Genomic DNA, 6,584 nt, shown 5'->3' with positions numbered 1-6,584 from the left:
AACCACATCAGAAATGCTATGACTAACGCTGTTGGAAGAAGGAAACACATTCTTAGAAGCAACCCCTTAAAATGAATAAAGAAGTAAGGTGAGATAAAGGACCGTACAGGCTGTGACTGCACTATTTGCAGCAGGATGAGCAGCAGACGATGAGGACAGAAAGGCAGGGAGGACGTTGCAGGGACGCAGGGAGGATGTTGCAGGGATGCAGGGAGGATGTTGCAGGGATGCAGGGAGGACATTGCAGGGATACAGGGAGGACATTGCAGGGATACAGGGAGGCCTGGCAGCACTGACTCCTGCAGAGCAAACCGGCCGGTCAGCCTGCAACCGAGCGTGCCAGTGTGGGCAGGCGGCAGCAAGAGGGACCGGGGCGCTGGTTGTGCCAGGCCCACGGCCGCAAAAGGGTCAACATTTTTAGCACGGCATGGACGTGACTATGTGTGCTTCTCCCACTTATCACGCTATTTAATTGCTAAACCATTGGGCAGCTCCGTCGGATGGAGGGAGTAACTAGTTTGATTAGTCACTGTTTGCGAAATCGTTTAGACACATGCGCTGAGTTGTCATCGTTTGTGAGGGCGAGCTGCCGCCCTCCGAGGGCAGGGGAGAAGATGGTGGAAAGCAAAGAGTCGCTGATGCCACCGAGACTGCGGCAGTGCTGAGGGGGCGAGTCTCAGCAGGTCGGAGAGAAACTCTGCACTTGGAGAATTGCCTTAGTACTTCTGTATAAATGAGGACAGGTCAGTCTCTGATAATCCTGTGCCTCACTGTGAGAAGTGGCTGTGCTGCCATCATGAAAAATTAAAAATTAATTTACTCTCCTTTTTGTTTCATCTTTCCTTTGGGCACTGCAGACAGGCAGGGAGCACTGTTACCTCTGCGCTTCTGCTGCCCACGGCTTTTCTGCTGGCCCAGAGACGCAGCGTACACTGACGGAGAAGTCTGATGTGGTACCTTTCTACACCAGATGTATTTGAAGGGGCTCTTTAGTAAGTCTGTAGTTTCCAAATTTACTTCAGAAAAGACACGAGGAAACTCTGCTCAGAAAAAAGTGCGGTGGGAGTGGTGCAGCACGAACCAGGAGCACCGAGCGGTTGCTGCTGGCCCCACACACTTAGCAGATTAAAGCACAAGTAAAAGTAGCGGTGCGTGCCAAAGAAGCAAAGGGCACACCGGGGCCAGGCTGGGAGGCTGCAGTCCTCCCGTCTGCCCCATCGCACCCGTGCGGAGCAGGCAGAAGGCGACGGGCACCAAAAGGAGGGTCCTGAGGGTTATGGGGATCAAACCACGGCCCGGGCCATGGCTGGGGTGCCTGGGGCTCTGCAGGGCTGGCTCCGGTGGGGAAGAGCACCAGGGACCTCTTCCCTGGGCTGGGAGCAGACCCTGCCGCCCCAGCTTCACCAGCCGGACCCCCCTGGCTCAGCTCCATCAGGCCGGTGGTCCTCGGGTCTGCGGTGGTCCCTGGTCACTGTCCCCAGCCTGGCTCTGCCCCAGGGCTGCCCTGCTGCCAGGACAGCCCGAAGACCAGTATGACCCTTTATAGGTTCAACCTTCTTCATGAAAATAGTGGCCTTCTCCAGACTATTTTTTACCAACTTTTCACCGTAGTTCAGCAATAACAAACCACCGGCTGGAAAATTTCCTTTACATCAACAAGATTTGCTTAATGGAAAAGGATGTTACTATTATGGAAAGCAGTTTTTCCAGCCCACAGAACCAAATGCCAGCCAGGAACAAAAAAGGGGGAAAAAAGATGGAACCTATAAAAAGCTCTATAACTTTTTAAATGTGAAGCTTTACTTGTGTTATATATTTGACCATAAATTGCAATAGGCTTTTAAGCAAAAATAAACTTGAGTAGACTTTAAAGAAATTTTATCTGAGAGACACGTATGTAAATTTTAAAGCATCATAAAGAAGAAAATACAGATTTAGTGTGACATGCCATGTGTAACCAATTCATAAATCTCCAGTTAAATTCGAACACTGTGAGGGACGTGCACATGTAGAGGTTGGACTCTGGATAATCCCTGCTATTTAACTGGGGAGAAAAAGAAGAATGGCGAAGCCTGAAGAGTTTTGTCAGCTCAGCCACTTCCGAAGTCACATCCCACCCACGCACAGTCCCGTTCTCACAGGACAAACTGCTGTGCAAGGCCACTCAGACATGCTGGTCACAAACCATAACCAAACAGGATCAGCTTCTGATTTAAGAAGTAGATAAAATTCAAACGAAGCCGACCTGAAACTTTAGCCCAAATGAAGAACTTCATGGGACAGGGCTGGTTCTGCCTCGTGGCAGAGGACGGGAGCAGATGACTTCTCCAGCCTCTTCCAGGCCTGTGCTCACAGCAGCGACCTGTGTGGATGTTGCTATCCAAAATTTGCAGCTTTCGTGCTTTTAGCTTAATTATTTTAACCTGTAGCTAAAATACACTTCTTTAAATCAGCTAGCTTTCAAGGTGCCCCTTCCCACTACCTGGTTAAGTAAATACATGGTCCTCATAGCTAAACATAAGCAAAGAGGTTTGTATTTTTATCTCTTATTTGATTACCACCTTTGCTACAAGATTTGCAATAAATATTCTACAGCATCCAGATGAACAATATGTTACAGAACTGGAGCATCAGCCACTACTTATTAATCACGGTTTCATTCTTTACATTTTAAATAATTTAACTGGCTGAATCAGCTTAATATCAGGGGAATCTGCAAAGCATTTAGAGCTTTTGCAGTCAAGTTCATGACAATTTCTTTTCCCCACAACCATAACTGTTTCCCTGAGTACCTGCCTACTTATTTCTTGCTTGGGATGTTTACCTATTACATGGGGAAGGTCAGTAATTTCAGCTGAGACAGATTGGCAGTGTTAAGCTCAACGGGAGCCTGACCCCCGGTTCCATAACCAATAGGTTATGTAATAGAAGTTTATTACTTTTCAGAAAAAAATGACAAAACTAAACATTAACAGACAGATTGACTTTCCCGTGGGGTCACTGTTCATTAAATTTCCCACTGCTTTTACAATCTGAGCCACTACAGTCATTTAGCTTTTAGCTCAAGTCCTTAAAGCGAGAAGATTGTTTCTTTATTACCTTGCGACTATCCTTCATTTCAATGGCATTTTTCAAGCTCTCATCTTAAAACTAGCAAACACTGTTAAAAAAACCAAAACCTGTGCCTTCTATGTCTCAAACATAAACAAACCCCGTTGCTTCCATCCCTCTTGTTTAAAATCCAACAGGTACCGATTTGTGCCAGGCAGGTAACTGGGTGCCTAATGGAGCCAGCTGGGTAAGGATGAAAAATTCCTTCACAGAAGCTGATGGTAGACCCACAGCAATTATCTATGAAGGTCTCACTCTGTAAAGCAGCAGGCTGTGGGGGAGGCCATAGGAAAGCATGTACTTGCCACGTTTTGGACCCAGGACTGGGATCTGGGGATGGGTAGTTGAACTGAGGAGGACGTGCCCCGAGGCAATCATAATGCTGTAGCTGGACCAGAAACCGGTGACATCTTTTGTCTTCTCCTTTTCTCTTCCAAAAGTCAATATACGGACTTTGAAGAGGTACCATTACAGAAGGTCATCCAGGTACATTACAGAGGACTGTTGTGGGAAAGGGCACACACAGAAAACAGAAAGAAACTGTGGAGAAACTCCCTGCAAGAGATCCTGCCCACCAAAGGAGAAAGATGGGTTTTTTATTTCTTATTAGGTAGATATGCCATAACATTTATAACCTTGCAAAAAAAAAAAATTAAAAAAAAGGATTTATTACCCACCTTAATCACATTCTGTATTTACAGATTTCAGTGGCTACAAGGACAGTATTTTATGGGCCCTTCTTTAAGGTGACAGGATATTTAAAAATACAAGGGCCACAATATCGAGTGTTTGAAGAATAGTCAGAGAACCCTCTTATCTTACATCACTGATTTCCCAAGGAAAACACCTTTTCTGCACATATTACATGATATACAGTAACCTAGTTCCCTCATTTTCTGATAACATGGGGTTCAGGTCATAGATTTTACATTGTTTTGATGGAAGACTGAACAAAACTGTTTTATGCTTGCCTCCTGCTAATAGACCGTGACCTTTTAACTTTGTTTCCTACCACTGACTGATAGTGGAGCAATGCAACCTGACCGCCTGCCCTCCTGCCCACTCCAAAATGAAAAGGTGATAAAAACAATAGACAAGATAGAAAGAGGCAAACATCTGTTGAATCAATATTCTATGAGTTAAAGCTGTTTTTCTGAGCCCTTAACCCAGCAGACTATAACAACAGCTAAGGATGCCTAAACCAAGAAACACTTGGGAGAACTTTGCAGCTGAGCAACAGTAGGGGAAGGAGGATGTGCAACATCTTAGGCTGTTCCTAACATTACAAGCTCCAATTGTTTTTCTTTTCTAAATCCAGATTTATTGTTTGGGGCCATCACCAAAATGTTCTTTGTTTTTCCGCTATGAAACAGATGGCATAAATGTGCCCTGCAATTTTATTGCTACGTTACAATTTCATCGTGTCGTGCTCAAACCAATAAGTTCATTCAGTCTACAATAAAACTTTCATTCCGCTGTGCTGCCTATGGATGCATTGAAAAAATGGCAGTTTAAAAAAGTTTCAAGTTGCTAAATCAATATTTCATAATTTGTCTCATATTGGTTTTATTAGCGATAGAAATGAAGCTCAACAACAGATAAAAGCCTGAAATGATTACTTGGAAAGATGTAATGGGAATGGACTTGTGCACAACCACTGCAATTTTAATCTTTTCATTTCTTAATACAAGCTTAATACATCTTTCCTGACATGATGAGATTAGACACAATGGCCCGGCTCTGTTCTTTCTAAGGTTAGTCAAACTACCAGCTGAAAGAATCTTTCTCAAGGTTATACACAAGTGGAAGAAAACTTCTAGGATAAATTTACCTTGGCATAGGCTAGAATAAAAAAGAAAGCCTAATCTGCAAAGAGGTGCTCTGAAGAGTGTTCGGTTCAAGAGAAACACGACTAAAGGGAAAACACCTGAAATACAGCAAGATTTAACTCTCCACAGTTTTTTATCAGTGCTTTTCAACCACAGCAACAATCAGCCGTTCAACACATTTAATCATTTAAGGCCAGAGGCAGGTACAGGAACTTGCTACTCTAACCTCAGAGGTATTCTCATACCCAGGGCAGAGCGGAGTTGATACCTGAATACATAAACATATGTAGAAATCCAACTTCAACCACTCTGTTGATTTCTTAAGGTGAAATAGGGCAGGCCAAGCTCTATTGTTGCTACAGACAGAGCTTTAAAAGGGAAATGACACGGGGACATGTTGACGACAGAAATTATTTTCTTCTACAAGAAAGATATTGCAAATCTCTTTGCTTTAGGGGACACTTTATCTATTTGCCCTGTAGAGATAACCTTATACACACCACCGAAGGAGCAGAGAAGTGATTTAAAAAATCCAAAGGAATGAAAACACTATCAGGTTAGGCAATCACGGTAAGGTTGCTGGGATAACCTCAGCATTCCTGCACGCCTCCCTCCCCGCTGCCTCGCTGCACACCAGCCAGCCGCCCATTAACCCTCTCTGGAGGTTGACTCCTTCCCACAGATACCACCAGCGCCTGCACTGCCTGATCCAGTTTAGTGGACTGGTATCTCTGGTTGCCCTCGAGGGTGGTTGGTACTGCGTGACTGGTCCAGTATCCCCATTTTGATGATCTCTCCACTGTGGATTTGCTGGGTATCTTGGTATCAACCGCAGAAGGAAGGCAGGCCAAGTCAAAGCAGAGAAGTCTGCGTTAACTCGATCCAAATATAGACAGTGAAGTTATAAAGATATCAGAGATACACGTACATGAAAAACCCGAGGAATTTGGAGGACTTCTAACACTCCTGTACTCTTACTAGTGTAGTTGCTTCAGTTGACCTGGCCTCTTCCTTTTCTTTTTCTCTCTTCCTTTTTTTAATTAAGAAAAATACTAGACCATTATTTAATTGTATCACTTTCTTTAGATTTGGCATTAGAAGAGACCTTTTAACATTTCTGAGTGCCCTTCCAATAATTAGACTTGCAAAACCCACCCTGTAGCATTCTATTAAAATTAATTAACTCACCTGCCAGCAGTTTAAATAACAAAGTGAAGAAAACAATTTGTATCAGGCACCAGGCAGCGATGGCAGGAACATTTCAAAAGCACACTCACATAATTTCGTTATACTCCCTTCAAAGCCTTGTAAAAAAATGCACCTTTTACAATATGCCCTTGAGAAATTAAAATTAAGGCCACATGAGTCAGAGAGAGAGAGGCAACTGCATGGACCTGGAAAACTTTTGATGCTCACCCAACCTCCTCTGCAGCACAAATCCAGCTAAGATGTCGCTACCTGTAGTTGCAGGGCTATGGCACAAGGAGACAAGTGGTCTCTCGAAGAGTGTCATCGCAGGCGGAGGAGGTTATCCGCTGAGAAAGCGGAGGGGAATGCCATGAGGAGAAGGGGGAGAGCAGGGTGGCATCTTGCATCTCACGGCAGAGGAGCACTTGTTCACAGCTAACGCTAGCGATCTCTTTG

This window comes from Haliaeetus albicilla, chromosome 6, assembly GCF_947461875.1.
Source record: "Haliaeetus albicilla chromosome 6, bHalAlb1.1, whole genome shotgun sequence".
NCBI lineage: Eukaryota > Metazoa > Chordata > Aves > Accipitriformes > Accipitridae > Haliaeetus > Haliaeetus albicilla.
The sequence above is the reverse complement of the archived record's forward strand: the minus strand, read 5'-3'. Positions refer to the sequence as shown.